The sequence below is a fragment of the Zonotrichia albicollis genome, chromosome 4 (assembly GCF_047830755.1).
Source record: "Zonotrichia albicollis isolate bZonAlb1 chromosome 4, bZonAlb1.hap1, whole genome shotgun sequence".
Classification (NCBI taxonomy): Eukaryota; Metazoa; Chordata; class Aves; order Passeriformes; family Passerellidae; genus Zonotrichia; species Zonotrichia albicollis.
The window spans coordinates 24,178,731-24,195,529 of NC_133822.1; the positions used below are offsets into that span (position 1 = coordinate 24,178,731).

Sequence of the window (16,799 nt, forward strand, 5' to 3'; positions counted from 1 at the left end):
TCTATTTTAGTTACACTTCTAGTGTGGATTCCAGTACTCATTCAAAAGGTGTCTATCTGCCCACAACTCCCACGTAGTGCAGTGGTGGTGTTATTTCCCCAGTACTGAGGAACTGAGTCAGAGGAAGGCTGAATGACACATCTGAGGTTACCCAAGGGGGCTGAGCCCTGCTGGGAACTACATCTGGAAGTTCCTCCCACTGTGGCCAGAGCCCTCACCCTCTTCTTATGTGGCACTGGCTGTGGGGCATCGCCCTGCTCTGCCCCCAGCCTTTCATCTCAGCCTGGGCCCTTGGACTCTGAAACAGGCCATAAATACAATCAGCCCCTTTCAAGGGGAGGGAGTGATTTATCTCAAGCTCTAAACTTTTGGCAGTGGAATTAAAAGTAGAATTTGAACTAGTCTGTGCAAAAAAACCCACAATCACAATCTGGTGCTTTTGCTTGGACTTTGATGTTTGTGCTGTTTCGTGCTATGCAAAGATACTTTTTAATGTTCAGCCATTCAAGGTAGAAATATAGATGAGAATGAGAACTGTGGAAGTACTAGAGCAGCAGGAAAATACCATAGGAGTTTAACCTGGGATGGAAAGGAAACTTACCATTTTCTCCAAAGTGTGTGCAAGTGTTACATTTTTAAAGATATATATGAAAAAATACCTGTATATTAAGCTGGCTTAAGGGAATAGTTGAAAAATGCAGAAAGTTTCACTTTCTAGTCAAAGATATTTGTTTTTCTATATTTATTCTTTTGCATATGTATGAGTATATACACATGTATAAATACATGAAATGCTCACACTGTTGTAGCTCAGTTTTTCTATATTTTTCTCTCTTCATATGGTGCTGCTTATTCTCTGAGGATATTCATCCCAAAATTCACTTTAACAGAAATGGGCTTCACTTACAACTTGAAGCTGTTTTTGTTGCCTTTGACCTCTGCTTGTGAAAGTGCTTTCTTGAAAGTAGCCAAGAATATAGAAATAACATGACAGGGTAAAAACAAAGAATAATAGAGGGTGGGCAACCACTGAGTCACCATGAAATACTGCCAATGGAGCTTGCTGAGCTCCAGCTCGGCTTGGTCTGGCTACCTATGTCTCATTGCTGAGTTCTTCAAAATGTGTCACTACAGACAGCTGATGCAGCCAGCTAACCACAGGGAAATGGTAGAGCTTCAAAGCTCTGGGAATAACAAAAGTCATGTCTGCCACTGTCTGCTTACTCACCCTTGAAACGAGCTGGTATGCAAGCAGCAGAGAGCAGTTGAGGCTCACAAACAGACTGACTCGTAGGCTGTGATGTGTTAGAAATTAGTCATGTTTCAGTCTGTGCTTCTGATTTTGCTCAGCAGTTGTCTGCACTGCCATGGTCTCTGCCTGCTGTCCAACACAGGAGAGGTAGGGAGCGATGGGCACAAAAGGATCCCTCTGGAAAGGAGAACTAAACCCTCTGCTCTGCCCCACCACTGGTGGGGAGTGCCCAGACCAGCCTGGCAAGCAGCCCTCCATGCCAGCACAGCTGTGCCATTGCCTCTGGTCAGGGTTTGCACAGCAAGGGGTAAGGATTCCTGGTGCTGCCAGCAGTCAGCAGTGATGGAGGTTGGGAAGTGTGTGGATGTGGTGTTTGAAGGCACAAGGGGATGCTTTATTGGTGTGGGGCTTCCTGTTCAGTGCCTTCCCCAGGGTGGACACCTCCACAAGGTCTTTTACCTTTGCCAGAAGAAAGGAAGAGCAGGTTGCTCCATTGTTCTCAGGTTTCAACCAGCTTTCCCTCCCTGAAACTGTGGGGCCAGTGTGGGGCTGCTTTGGTGGCGTTTTTCTTTCATGAGTCTGAAGTGGCTTAGCTGGGTTTTCAAACACCTTCCTGCAGCCTTTCCCTATTGCACAGCCATTTACTTCTGCAGGCAGGCAGTAAACCAGCAGTTTATCCCAAATCCCTTTCCGGAGGGCTCGGGAGCCCCCTGTCACTCTCCCCACTGCCTGAGGCTCAGCCCTGCTGTGCTGCTTTTAGAGCCAGGCCTACAGAGCTGCATCACCACAGCCTCAGGGCTTACTGCAGGTGGGTTCTGGCTGGCTGTGGTGCCCAGAGCCCTGTTTGCCCCAGAGCACTGCAGGCACCAAGGGACACAGCCAGCCTCTTTCCTCCCCTTGCTCCATCCCAGGAGCACACGAAGGCTGCTGGCATTTCCACTTGTTGCCCACATGAGTGGAGACCCCATGTGGACCCATCACATATGGGATACCAGCACTGAGAAGTGAAGTGAGAAACAGATGAGAGAAATGAGCCCAGGGTGGCAGCTCATTGTCCTCAGCCTGAAAAATGTGGTGTCCAGTGCTCAGGGAGGGAACAATAATGTTGTGGTACTGCTGGTGCCACATAGAGAATGTAAAGGGCCTGAGCAGTGGGTGGTCTGATTTGAGGGATGTGCAGTGCTGTATTTTCCCATGCACTATGAGTGTCCTGGATTGCAAAGCCAGCTGAGACAGCTGGGTGCTGCTGGAGCCCAGCTCTTATCCAATGCTTTTTCCTTGTGCCCAGTACCAGGTGGCAGGGGACACAACCAGAGCGTGGCACAGCAGCAGAGGGAATGCCCACCCAGCTGCTGTGTTCTCCTGGCACACCCACCAACAGGTGTGGTGCTGCACGATCCCACCTGCAGCCCACAGCTGTCATGGCAAGCAAACCTGGCTTCCAAATAAGAGCTGACAAACCTGAGCAGAGGGGCAGTGCCAAGCAGAGGCTGTGTTTAACCCTTCACAGGCCACCTCACAGGTGAGGGCAGCTCCCCAATGGGATCCCCACCTGGGGGAGACCCGCTGCTGCTGGCACAGCCCCGTGTAGGGCTGGGAGTGCTTTAATGTTTAGCAGGCACTGCTGCACCTGTGCAGAACAGGCGGTGCAGCAGGAGCCTGCTGGCCGTGAAAAGAGAAGGGGGGTTTACAGCCCATGCTGTAGGTGCTCTCTGGGATGTTAATGTCACATCATCTTGCTTCTACTTTTCAGAAACATAAAGCCCAACTCGAGTAAAAAATCCTCCAGTGGAGCTAATGAGAGTCACACATGTCAGTTCTTTCTGCCAGTCAGGAATTAATACAGAATATTTTATCCTTTAAAATGCTGGGCAAACATTAACTAACCCCCTCAATGCCCTTCTGGGATAGGTAAATATTACTCTCTCCCAGGTGCAGAAACTAAAGAGGAAAAGTTATGTGATTTGCTTAAAGCCACAGAGGGAATCAGGTGGGGTAGAGTTGGGGGGAGGTTTTAATAGCTTGTGCCTGTTCTTGGGCTCATTACAGGTGCTGCCTCTCAGTGTTCCTGTATTAGCTCTGCTGTGGTGGGGGGAAATATGCTGATGTCCCCCTTAGCAGCACAAGAAATGAACCAGCTGATGCATGAGCATCCAGGGGCTGTGGGGAGCATGGGCAAAAGGAAGGGCTTTTGGGGACAGGGAGCACATGGCTCTGCAAAAGCCCTCTCACTGTGAACTCAGTTAAGTTTCAGCCCACCACCTTCAAGGCAGGACTTGAAACTTGTTTCTTCCAGGCTGAGTTTGCCACGAATGGGGAGTGCCCCTCAAGGGCTTAATCCCAAGCTGCCTGTCTTTAAAGGGGGTGATAAATGTTGTCTGTAGAGCTGCCTTGTTATCTTTGGCATTTACATCCCAGATACGGCGGCGGGACAGCCCCGAGCTCGCAGGGAAAGCAAGCTGAGCGCTCATCCCGAGGAGGGGGCTGAGCCTTCCCCCAGTGCCTGCTGCTGCTGCCCTCGGGTCAGGGCGAGGGTGTCTGTGGGGCAGCGGTGCCTGGTGCTCCACAGAACCACAGCACACATCCCTCCTTTTCTTCATGGCTGGGATTTGAAATAGCCTTGCAGTGAGGGGCTTCTGTCCTTGTGCTTAATTGCACCACACTAACCTCTCCCTACTCCCATTCCCAGAGTGGGTTGGCTCATCTCCTTCTTGCTTGTTTTCTCATCTCTGACCTGGCCAGGGCTTTGGTTTACAGGTGACAGACAAAATTCAATGGAAATGTTGGTGTGCCAAGCCGCTCTTGCCTGCAAAGGCAAAGGTCGCTTCTGTGCCTCCAAATAGTGTTGGGGGTTACCAAGTGTTTGTTTGCTCAGCAGACTGCAACCATGGCCACTTCAGGGCAGTCACCCTCCATGGGAAAGCCCTTGTTTGTTATCCCTGATCCTGCTTCACATGCAGTCTGAGGCAAGGCCATGTACTTGGGGGTCTGTGTCTGTGATGGGTCGCCAGAGAAGTCTCCTGTCTGTGCTGCCTTGTGCCTGGTCTCTTTTAATTAGAGACACATGGTTCATTATTTAAAAGAATATTCTTTGCTGGTTGTTTGTTAGGATCTTGTATCTGAGAGTGCTGCAGCTTGTGAGCCTTAAATTAAGCTGTAGGAAGGACACTGAGCACCTGGGGAAGGGGCTGCTGCAGAACTGGAGCCTATTGTTCTCTCCTTGAATTGTGGGGAAGCTCTTTCCCCATGCTGGCTCTTTTACTTGGGAGCCAACCAATACACACGGCGGTTTGTTTCTCTCTCCATCTGTTCCAACTTCAGTTTATTCACGGCTCTGTAGGTATTGTACACTCAGCTGCTTTTTTTTTTTTTTTTTGGATGGGAGAGCCACCCCTTTTCATGGTTCACTTACTCATTTTGTAGGTCTCTGGCTTCCTTGTCAAGATTTCTCTTTTGTTGTATTAATTGGTCATAAATCTATAGTCAGGTGCTGCGTGCGTGCTTCCTGTGTGCACCTTAACCATCTGCCAGGTTTCATCTCCATGGCACCCAGGCCAAATTCCAGCTCTGGTAATGACAACCTGCCTCCCTGCATTTTTCCTGTGCTTTTAATTGACTTTAATTCACTTCTTTTTTGGTTTTTTTTCCTTCCCTGTCCTAATGTGCCACTCCACTCCGTGGCAAGGGGAGGTGACCTGGGGTGGTGAGGAGCTCCAGGCTGCCAGCACCCACCTGGAGCCAAGGTGTCCAGCACCATGGAGAAGCAGCCATGACACAACATGATGACTGGAGAAAACATTGCACTGGAAACAAGATGAACATTTTCAGCACTGAAAGCAGTTGCATGACTTTCAGAGGCACACAGTGAATTTTACATTCCCCCAAAGTTCTTTCAAAGAGAGAATAGATGGCTTTCTGAAATTGGTGCTGTTTCTTCCTCCCAGCCCTTCTGTCCAAACAGATCAGCTGTAGTCACTGTGGGAGGGCAGAACAACAACTGATAATGTTTATCCTGGTCTTAACACTCCTAGATTCTGATACTTTCAGGATAAAAGCTGATGCATCTGAGTGATCCCAGAATGTCCTGAAGCTCCAGGAGTCTGGCTGGTGCTGTCGCCTGGCTTATCTGGCACTTTAATAGCACAGCAGTTAGCTTTACAGCCTGGTTTTGGCAAGACCAGACTGGTGTCTGTGTTTGGGAATTGCTCTGTGCAGCAACATGGTTTTCTGGGAGAGAGCAGGTTCTTGCTACTCCTTTTGCCCCTTTTTTTAAAAAATACTCAAGTCTCATTATTATTGAGACTTATAAAACTTGCTTAAAAACATGGCCTGAACTCCTTATTCACTTTCTCTATTTCTTCCTAGCCTGGAAGCTTTCTCTTTTCTCTGCTAATGCTGTTACTCCCAGTGACAGCCCCAGCCATGGGGATGAGCCACTGGCAGGGCCCTGACTCACCTGTGCTCTCCACCTGGGAGCTCTATCTGTCACAGCCTGGCTCCAGTTGTCACACTGAGTGCTGTATGGACAACTGTGGGCACCCAGATGGATGGATGGATGGATGGATGGATGGATGGATGGATGCACAGCCCAGAGCTGCCAGCACTCATCGAGAGGGTGGCTCCCTGCTGAGGATGGCAGAAATACCTGCCTCTTATCCAGCCTTTTATAGCAGGTAAAATCTTACTGGTCAAGGGCACAACCGAGACTGGATTGCAGGCAGGGCAATGAAGAGCACCATTTTTGCTTCAGTAGGCAAAATATCCATGGGACTTCAAATTCCTGGTGAAGGTTTCTACTGCTTTGGAAACACCCAAGGAAGGATTGGCATTTTGGGAGTGTTCAAGGGAGTATTGCCACATGAAGTTACATCACCATCACCTTCTGTTCTTACATGAGCCAGTGAAGGGCTTGTCCTTGCAGAAGTCCTCTTGCCTGCCACAGACCTTCACTTGAAAGAGCATTAAGCTGCCTGTATTCCCTTCCTCTTAGTATCACAGAATTTTTTGGGTTGGAAAAGACCTTTAAGATCATCAAGTGCAACCATAAACCTAGCACTGCCGAGAGGATAAAGTCCCAAAGTCTGCCCTAGCAAAGCAGCGTTGAGCACGGAGGAAGAAAGACCAGTTCTTATCAGTGAGCAATGCAGTACAGCCAGCAATAAACCCAGGCTCACTGAAGAACCCTGTAAGCCCCATTCCAACAAAGTCCTGGCAATATTATATATTATTTGTCTTGTGAGGTCCTTGTGAAGATGATGGCCTGATCAGCAGTGTTAGGCATGCACATTGTGCATGTAGGAAAGTGTCAGTCCTGAAGCAGAATCCAAGTCACTGGAGCAGGAGAAGGGAAGGGCTGTGGGAATGTGTGTCATTTCCTTGAGAGGGCATAGGCTGACTATAGTTCAGATTTTAACAGTATTTGGAAGCACATAGATGTGGGGAGGAGGATTCCCTGAATGCTACTTGCTGGAATGCTTCATAGCATGACCTTGGGTGCATCTCTGAGTGAATAAATGTCTTTAGGGATTTGGTCTTTTACTTGTGAGACCTGGGACTTCAGCACTAACTTCCCATCTCTGGAAACCTCCAATGGACTTTTAACCATGGCAGCATCCTTAATTTGCTACAAGGTAAGGCTTCTAGATCAGCAATACACTGGGTCAGATTTGATTGTTTCAGATGTGTGGGTTGGTGTACCAGTGCAGCGGGTCAGCATTTTGCTTGTGTGTGTCCCGACATCCTTCTGAATCCTAGTGGATCTATCACTGCTCCTGTGAGTGAGAGAACTGGGGTTTCAATTTTTGCAAGGAGGTGGTATGGCATAGAAAAAATGAGGATTCTGAACTCTGTCAGAGAAGAAGCTGGCATGGTTGTGAGCATTGCCTCAGGTGGGCAGCATCCTGCCTTCCCCATGGGGATGCTTACAGCAGGGTGCAGAGGTCCCCCCTGGTTAACAGCTCTGTCAGTGCTCCCTTCTCCCGCCTTTTTCCCTGTTCCCACAGATCAGATCAGCCCTCTGTGCACAGCCTGTCATCTGATTTATGGGAGCCATAAACTGCAGAGCAGAAAGAAATAAAAATACTAAACACTTAGTTTTTTAAAAGGCCAACAGCGCATTGAAGTCTTGGTGATAATTTGCTCATAAAGAAATATTATGCTTCAGATCATAATCCCAGGCTGCAGATGGAGGCTGAGGTCTGGCCTGGGTCTCTCACACTTAGGCTGTAAAAGGAAGGCAATGGAATGAAAAAAACCACATAACATGTGGGGATTAGGCTCTGCTGTCTTGCTGTCCATCACCTCCGGTGCCTGGGAGGTCTTGTGGAAAAGAGAAAAAAATCTGCCCTGTGTTTGAGGGACAGTGGGCTCATGGAGGGATGAGAGGCAAGAAGGGAGGGGAGAATAATAATCCATGAGCAGCAGTCCAACAGCTGAGATTTGTAGGCTGTGTGCAAGTGCCCAACTGGGGAGTTGAGGGCTGTTCCCCCTGGGCTGAGTAAGGGGCTCGTCTGCATTATCTGTAGTATTGTCAGCATGGCCAGCCAAATGCTTGTCAGTGCTGTTGGGCAGCAGTTGCCTTTAAAAATTGTTGTTGAAAACTGATTTTTGGTCAATGCAGACAGGTATCTTGGTTTCTAGAGGTGAAAACCAGCCCTCTGCCAGTAAGAGCAGAGAAGCAGTAGGTATGTGAGCAGGTGAGACCTTCACTGGTGTCAGTGTTTGACTGGAGAGGTCTCCCAGCTGCCCCAGGCAGGGGCCTGTTCTGGGTGGATAAAATTCCTTTCTGGTTTGGCTTCCTGCTACAAACACTGTCTCTGTCTGTTTACCTACTGGGCTTGCACTGGGGACAGGCACCTGGTGGATAAAAGCAATGCATATCTTCAAAGGAGATCACAGAGTGCACGGCCATTCCACTGCAGACATATTTTCTCCTATCTGATCTTCTCCACCTTACCCTGTGAAAACCAACTACTAGTACACTGCTGTCTCAAAAGAATCTTGCTGTAATGCTGGTAGGGTTGCAGGAGGGCAGGGAGGGGTTGTCAACTGTGGTTTTTATTTTTCTTTTTTTCCTTCTGTCCTCTCCTTATATTCTGCTGGCAGGAGGGCTGCTGACAGCACTGTCTTGTGACCTGGACAACAGAGAGCTTAGTAGCCTTTCTCAACTCTTCTTCCTACAAGAAACTCTCCTTTGAAAGGAAACTTTTCTTCCTCAGATACACATCCTAAACTTGGTGGTATAGGCCCACTTATATAGTGGTATAGTTCCCACTTACATGGGAACTGGGAGTAAAGACATGGGAACTGGGGGGAAATAGTAACTTATGAGTTTTTCCTTTGTTTGTTGAGGGGGTTTTGTGTGTTTTTTTCCCCCTCTAATGATAAAAATGAACATATATTCTAGGAGTTCTATGAACACTTTTCTGGGATTCATAATGTTCATGAAGTGTGTTATTCCAGCTCTGTTCCAGATGCAGCCCTAGCAATGCTGAATTATGCTCTCCCCAAGGCCTGCTGGCCACGCTGTTCCTGACTCTGCCTGCTGTGCAGTTTGGGTTTGCAGTGAGAGCACACTGCTAACTCACACACTGCTTGGCAAGCCTGTGACTCCCAGCTCCTTTTTCACTGGACAATTACTTGGCCAGTCTGCTCCCAGCCCATGTGGATGCCTGTTGTTACTCCTGCCCAGGGCAGAGCTTTGTACTCCTGTTCCTGTGCACCATGAGGCTGCTGTTGACCCAAAAGCTGAATTTCTCAGGGTTGTTTTGTATCCTCAGTTTGCTGAGAGTATAATCATTCTCCCAGGCTACATTTAAAAGGTTTTTATAACTCCTTGAGAACTACTGAGTTCAGCCTTGCTGCATCTCAAAGGCTTGCTGGCGGTCTCAGCAGACACATGTTAATGGTAACCAAAGGGGCAGGGTACTGCTTTTCAACAAGTACTTTCTTAATTAAAATAAGAAGGCTTTAACAAAACCAGATCCAAAGCATAAGTAGCCTGGTTGAAAAGGGAATCTGAAGTATTTAACTTCCCCCACAAAGATGCTGCTCAGGCAGTTCTGGGGTGGTCCTGGACTAAGCAATGCCTGTGCTCCAGTGGCAGGAGCTCCTGTGCTCTCATGCAAGCAGGATGGTTTTAAATACTCATCACCAAGGACATGAAGTCCAGTTTAAGTCTCCCTGGGGAAAAAAAAGAGTCACTTTTACCTTGTAACTTAATCCAGTCAAGAGTGTTCCTTCCTCTGCAGCCCTTTGCAGCATTCACTACTGTCAAACTTCTCAGGAGAGAAGGCTCACAAGCCATTTCTCCTCTAGTTAGAATAGGCAGTTTATTTTCTTGGGGAAATCAAAACTTCTGTCTGCCCCCATCCTTTCCCTAGTGTTTCCTGAAATGTTTAACAGCATCCTCTTTGCCTTTTTCCCAGAGACTGAGTTCCTCTTTGTGGTCAAGGTTCCTCTTCCCTCCTCCTTAGTCACTGAGAAACAAGGACCATGTTAATACATCTTTGCAGGGAAAACAGATGATCCTGGTGGCCAAAATACACCATTTCTTCTGGTAAGTGGCTGCAGAAGTGGAACTTTGTTCCTTTCTCCAGTTGTATTTGCTTCTGCAAACACGAGGGAGAAGGGATGATTTCTCCTACCATATGTCCATTTGTAAGTGTGGGGAGTGTTTAGTGATGCCTTGTAATAGCACACAGAAAGGAATCACCTCTGAACTTCCTTCCCACCAGACCCTGTCTTTGATTAGAGATGACAGGTGATGTGTCTGTGCTGGTTTGGCACTAGGCACTGGTACCCTGCAAGCAGCAATGAACATCTCATTTCTAATAAGGCTGAAATAGTGGCCCTTTATGGGTCACAGCAAGCAGCAGCAGTGTGTTCTCAACTGATCCCAGAAGTGGTTGATAAATTACCAATTGTTCTGACAAAATGCTTAAAAATTAAGAATGCTTCCAGGAACTTTACTTGGATGTTTTTAATTCTGACCTTCACAGGGCATAGATATTTACAAAGAATAATCCAATTATACTGTTCATTATCAAGTATAGACATAAACCCTGTTTAAACAACAGAACTATATGTCTTGGGACATCTGCAGGTTGGGATAAGCAAGCAAGCACACCTGTGCATCACCCTGCAATTCCGTGCAGCCTTGTCTGTTGACAATGAGGCCCCACGCTGTCACCCACACTGGTTTGGGCAGCAGCTGCACAGCAAATGGAACCTGTTTGGCTCTGTAACTTGTGAGCCTGCAGGGAAGACGAGGGTAGTAGGGGATCTTTGGTTGCTCTGCTGGTTGGGAGGGACTTGTAATTGCTGTGTAACCTCTTCTGGCTGGGTAACTTGATCACTGCAACAGACACACACCAGGGTAAGTAGTGGTGATCCCAGACCAGGCAGGATTCAAAGCATGCCACCTGCTCAGAAACTCTTGATTTGATTTTGGTTTTGATGGCCTCCTGCCCAGTGACACCTTTGAAAGACTGCACTCAGCTTTATCCATCAATGTTTCTCTCCCAGGTTTGATGCTTTGCAGGTGCTCTGTGTGCACCCTCACTGCATCCAGCGGGGTGACCATGCTCCACATCTCCCAGGGTCACTTTTCCCTCCAAAGGAAAGGCCTCTCAGGAGCAGCAGATAGAAAACTAGCCCTGGGAACTCTGCATTTTTTGGAGGTGAGCTGCCTTGTGTGGACTTAATGGCCTGACAAGAGGCTGGTTTTGGGAACCCCAGCAGTCCCCCTGCACAACTCCCAGTGCTGGGGGATAGAGCCCCGTTGCTCTCATGGGACTCTGTGCTGCCACACTGACTCCACGACCCATCTCTGCTTGTCCACTTGGTTAATTTTTCAAGTGACATCATCTATTGAACACTTTAAGTTGGAGCACTGGAGGTGTAATTAGATTAAGGTACAATTCCAGCTGCAGGGGATGGAGACACTTAAAACCTGCAGTGTAATCTGCCTTCTTGACTGAGAATTTCCTCCTAAACCTGGGGACCCTTTTGGGCGTCACTTGGGTGCAAAACTGTTTTGCCACAAGAGGAGGAAGGAGAGGGGTGCAGTAGTTGAGCAGAGCTGGCTCCTCAGGCACGAGGTGGTGAAGGAAGCCTGTCTCATGACCCCAGGTGGTGTGCAGTGGCTGCCTCTGAGCAGATGGGCAGTGGATGATTTCTCTGCATGTCTCTTTTATTCCTAGGAAACCTGCACAATATGCTTTTCAAGCCTGCTGTTCCAGAAGAGCAACTCAACACGTGCTGAACTTTGATCCCGTGAGTGCTGGTGTTAATAAGTTACAAACTGACCTGAATGCTCTGCAGGAGCCAAAGGTAGCCCGGGGGAAGTTCTCTGCTTTTCAGTAAGAGGCACCTTGTTACACCTCATCCCAATCCCATGAGCTTCATTAACTCAGGCAGCCCCTCCAAGCTTGGATTTCACAAGGGCTCTTGTATTAGCTCAGCTCTGGGCTGATGCAGCAGCCAGCTCTCCAGCTGCTGAAATGCCACTCTGCAGCTTGGTGCTGGATTGGGGGAAGAGAGCTGCTGTGTCCCTTTTTGCCTAGGGAAACAGGGAGGGATCACAGAGAGATGCCAGGAGCTCTGCCACCACCCTGCTGCCCAGCAGCTCTTTCCCCTTTCTTTCCCAGGTATTTCCCCTTTCCCCCAGTCTTTCCCCTTTCTCTGGCTTTTTGAAGATGAAGGCCTTTTTCTTCTATCTGGCTTTTTGCTTTATCTGCTCTCAGAGTCTTATTTGGTGGCTTTAGGAACAACTGTCTTCCTTCTGCAGCTTAGATGTTGCTGAGAATCTCTTGTCCATCAAACCTAGTATGAATCTTGCTTGTAAAGCACAAATATACTTTACAAGATCTGCTGAGGTTTCACTGTGAAGCAGAAAGTAATGCTGTTTAGATTCAAGGTTTCTACCTTTATTTTGAAGTAGGAATTTTAGAGTTTTCTTTAGGAAAAATGTATTCCTGACCAAAGCTTATCTAGACGCCTCCCTCTTGGTGGCCATAGAAGTTTTTCTCAAGAATTTATTTATAATTTATTTAAAATATACCAAATATAATGAAAAAATAGGAAGAGAAACTGCACTTTGGGTAGAGTCTTCCTCTTTAATGACACTCCTTAGAATCAGAAAATGTCAGAAACTGTTTCCCCAGAACAAGACTGAGAAATGAGACTTTTTAGTTGCATGCTGCCTCCTCACCATCCCTGTTCCTTGTGGACACTCTCAGGCTCCACTAGCAGCATCCCTGCAGCAAATGTCTTGGTTCTTGTACCTGGACCCTGTTCTGTGTGCCAGAGCTCTGAGCACTGCTGCCACAACTGTGGAGCAGGAGTCTGCTGGGGCTCCTTTGTGGTCCTAGGTGCTGTCCCTCAGGTTTGGACCTTTCCTCTCTTTCTTTGCCTTTGCTCCATTGGCCATATTGTTCAAATGACACCCAGATCCTTGCAGGTATTTCTGTGCGTGGCTAAGATTGGCTGTGTGAGCAGTGCCAGTGGAGAGGGGCAAGACAGCTGTGGGTGGCCAGGGCAGGGACTGCACAAGGCAGAGTGCTGAGCCCAGGTGAGCCAGACCTCTCTGGGGCTCTCTTGCTGGAACTGATCCAGTGCTACAGCTGCCGTGGGACCAGGGAGCGCTGTGTCCTCTGGGCAGTGTCATGGGCACCGCGAGGGCACCCTGCTCCCTGCACTGGAGAGCATCCCTGGCTTTCCCCTTCTCTCTGCCCTGGCCATTCCAATGCCAGTGTGCAGTGGGAGGAGAGGTAGCAGTGTGTTGCAGCTGGGGACTGACCCCTTGGGAGCACTCGGCAATTACAGCTCTGCCCTGAGACATGGCAATCTGGATCCTGCCACCAGCCCTGCAGCACTTGGGGGGCTGCAACGCTGCAGCCACAGACATGGCTTGCACAGGGCGTGCCACAGCTACTGCTTGACAAAGCACTGGAGGCTTGGCAGAGGCGCCTGTCCCGCTCCTAAGGCTGGGAGGGATACAGGTGGCGTGATGGGTGGTCTGTGCTCCCAGATCTGCTCCCTCACTGCCCCTTCTAGCCAGCGGCACCAGCTCTTCATCAGTGGTGGAGGGTTAGGGAGGCCCTCACCATCACTTCTGCAGGACTTGGTGACAATTCCCCACCTCCCAAAGGCACTCTCTGGAGGGAGAAGAAGATGCTCAAGAAGGGGCTGCCGAGTGCCCCGTGTGCGTGGAGAAACACCCGTGCCCCGTCTGTCTGTCTGTCTGCCCTGCTCCTTACCTGCCCCGTGTGGCAGGAGCAGCGTGGGCCCGTGAGCCAGCCGGGCACGCACGGCAGCGCCAGGCCAGGGAGCTTTCCGCATCCCAGGGCTCCCTCCAACAAAGCCGTGTCTGTCCTGCTCCCACTATTCCTGCCCGTGCGGTTGGGGACCGGGGGGCCGGAGGAGCACAAAGGAGCGCAGACAATAGGGCGAGCGGGAGCGCTCCTCACACCCATGGCGGCAGGCGAGCGGGCTTTGTGTGCAGCCGCGGCCTCCCTCGGCGGCGGGGGCAGGCGCTGCCGGCCGCCCCTTTGTTCGCTCGCTGCCTGCCAGGGGTGAGACGGGCAGGTGAGCGCCGCGCCGCGCAGGGGGCTGGCGGCGTGCGGCGGCGGCCGCATATTAATGCATTTCTGCAGCCTGTCGCTGGATGCTCGCCTTGATTCATGAGGCTCCTCCGTCGGATGCGGCCGGCAGGGAGAGCGAGCAGGGAGACAGCTATTGTCTGCCAGGCCCGCGGCCCTGCCGTGCTGCTCCGGCGGCTGACACAGCCCCAAAAGCGCTTCGCACCTTAGCTCCGCCGTCCTTCCCGCCCGGCGTGTCCGTCTGTCCAGGCCGGGGAGCTGTGGGACTGTCTGGTACCCCAGGCGTGTCCCTGCTGAGCACGGGAGAAGGCAAGTGGGCAGCAGGCAGCTCCCCAAACACTCCGAGTGCAAGGTGGGGTGTCCGGGCAGGGCCGCGTCCAAGGAGGGCTTGTGTAACTAAAACCACTTCCACCCAGTGCCTTAGTGACACCAGCAAAATACCCTTGGTACTTTTTCCCTATTTTTTTTTTTTTTTGGCTGCTGCAGATGTCACTTTACACTTCATGACTGGCTATAATTTTCAAACAAAGCAAATAGGCAGCTGGTGGACAGGTATTATGCAGGCAGCAGTCAGCCTGTCTTGAAAAGGCTGATACAGGTACAGCATTTGATAATGCTCATGTGGGAAGGGTGTGGATGATAATTCCAGAGAAGAAAACAAACTGGACAGAGTGCACTCCATCATGCTGACAAAGAACTGGATTGTACATGCTGGGGTGCAAATAGGATTGTTTGCATATTCAGCTGACTCGCTCTCCTCTTTTCCCCTTCCCTGAACATAGGTGGTGCCTGACCTCCTTGGGGAGCTGTTTGAGTTGGGGGACAAATGTCTGTGGGGGAGGGGGTAAGGGAGCATGTGGAGGAGAATGAGAGCAGAGAGGATGCTGATTTTAGGGGCTGCAATGGCTAGCTAGTGGGGAAAATGTCCAGGGACTGAATATAGGAAGCTACAGATATGCTAGTCTGACAGCCTTCCTTTTATATCCCTGACATGCAGCTTATCCCACTCTGAAACAGACATTGGCTCTCTAGAGCAAAATAAAGGTCCAAGGTCTGATTTTTTTTTTGTCTCCCTTTCTTTCTTTTTCTCAGCTGTCAAGGAATAAAGCTGAACCGAGGGGGAAAGGAGCATTTATTCCCAGTGGATAAGGAGAGAAAGGCTGAAATGAAGGATTTTCTCCAATGATAGCACTCCCTGAGCAGCAAACCCCACCTCTGAGTTTCCAGTAAATCTGTTGGGAGTACAAAGCAAACCAATCCAGAAACGTCAAGGCATATTTACTGTCCTATTAACCTGGTGCCCCATTCCCTCTCTGGCACACGCTGGCAGCACACAAAGGTGTGTCCCAGGGCTGTGTGCTGGGGAGGGAGCATGGCTGTGAGCCCAGCTGGGGCAAGGTGACCAAATGGCTCCCGACTCCTGCTCTGCAGCCATCACAGCATGGAAAAGGGCTGCTGGAGGTGAGCCTGTTCTGGGAACAGTGGTGCTTGGGGGCTGTGCTAGTCCTTTGTGCTGTCTGCTCTCAACGAGGCAGAAATTAAATTGTAACAAGGAACTCGCACACCCTTATCTGCAGCTGAAGCCAAAGCAGCTTCTGTTAGAGATCACCTTGATTTGACTGCTGTCAAATACTGCATGCAAGTAAGATGGGTTTCCTGAATGTCATATTTTACTTGGTGACATATCTAAAACTTTTGGAAAGAGGTTTTTAAAATAAGCTTGTCTTTAAGGTTTTTGCAGGTGTCTTTTTTACTTTTTTTTTACTTTTTTTTTCTTCTTGTAAAGAGAATTGGGCAATCATAATTTTGATGAAAGTTGCCTCCTATTCTCTTGCTTCATAGCCCATGGCCATTCTGAAGAATAGAGGAAGTGCTGATAAATTGGGTGTATTCCCCATCTAATGCTCCTCTATGCTGTCTTCAGAGCATGTCCTGCCCCTAGTTGCTCTGTTAACTTGTCTCTGCTTATAACGCTTGGTACATAAAACACAACCGGGCGCTTTTCGCTCTGATTAAAATCATGCTGTGCAATAGGAAATACAAATTAGCTCTGGCCTTTGGGCTCCTGACAAGTTTCCAGCTCTGCGGCTTTCAACACCACAGAGATTGTGTAACTCCATCTGTGCGTGCTCTGTGTGGTGACGTCTCCCCCTCCGTCATGAGCCAGGCTGGCTGCCACTCACCCAGGTTCAGTTGCTAATACTTCAAGCAGCTTTTAGAACTGAAGGAGGAAGAGATGCTGCCAGCAGCTGGGTGAAATGCAGAAACCAGCTTTTCCTTGCCAGAGGACTTTGTGGGAAGAGTTAAAAGGAGGAGGACTTCCTAGGTAATTCCCCCAGTCTTGATGTTTGAGCAAGAACCTCCCTTTTAAATGAATGACTGGGGAGCTCAGCACAGCAGGGCCAATGGTTCAATACAAGATTAACCCCTGAAGGAAGAGCACAGTAGCCTCTCATTCAAACTGCAGCTTAAGTTTGTGCTGCCGTGAAGTGCACGGCACTTTCCTGCTTCCTCCAGGGACTCAAGCCAGGCATGCTGTGTTACATCATTTCAGCGTTGCTCACAGGAGGGCTGAGGCTCCAGCTATGGTGTCACATTTTCAGCAGAAACCTTTCAAGTCTCGGCGACTTCCTGTGAGGATGCTGAAGCAAACAGTGCCCGGACCTGGGAGTGAACAAGTTGCAAATGACATCGTGGGTTTGAAACGCTGCGTGGGCACGGTGTGGGCGAATGTTCCCTGCACTGGGTGTTTTCTAAAGGTCTCTGAAGCATGAGGCATGACTGAATGACTTCTGTTTTCTTTAAATGATGAGTGGGAGAATTTTGAATCGTTGGTCTGCTTTTATTTTTGTTAAATGTGTGTGGGCTGACAACATGACTCAGTATTTTCTCTGCCGATGCAAAGATCACACTGCCAATTCTGGGTATATTTGAGACAGTTTCCT

The 16,799-nt window shown here is 49.3% G+C and overlaps 1 long non-coding RNA gene across 1 annotated transcript; it reads left to right on the forward strand.

Moving 5' to 3' along the window:
• The first annotated feature begins 794 nt into the window (after positions 1-794).
• LOC113458708 (uncharacterized) lies at positions 795-16,690 on the forward strand. The gene is made up of 4 exons (XR_003379222.2): positions 795-9,809; positions 10,778-10,932; positions 11,455-11,527; positions 14,947-16,690. It is a non-coding gene; the product is annotated as an uncharacterized LOC113458708 (long non-coding RNA).
• The last annotated feature ends 109 nt before the right edge of the window (positions 16,691-16,799 follow it).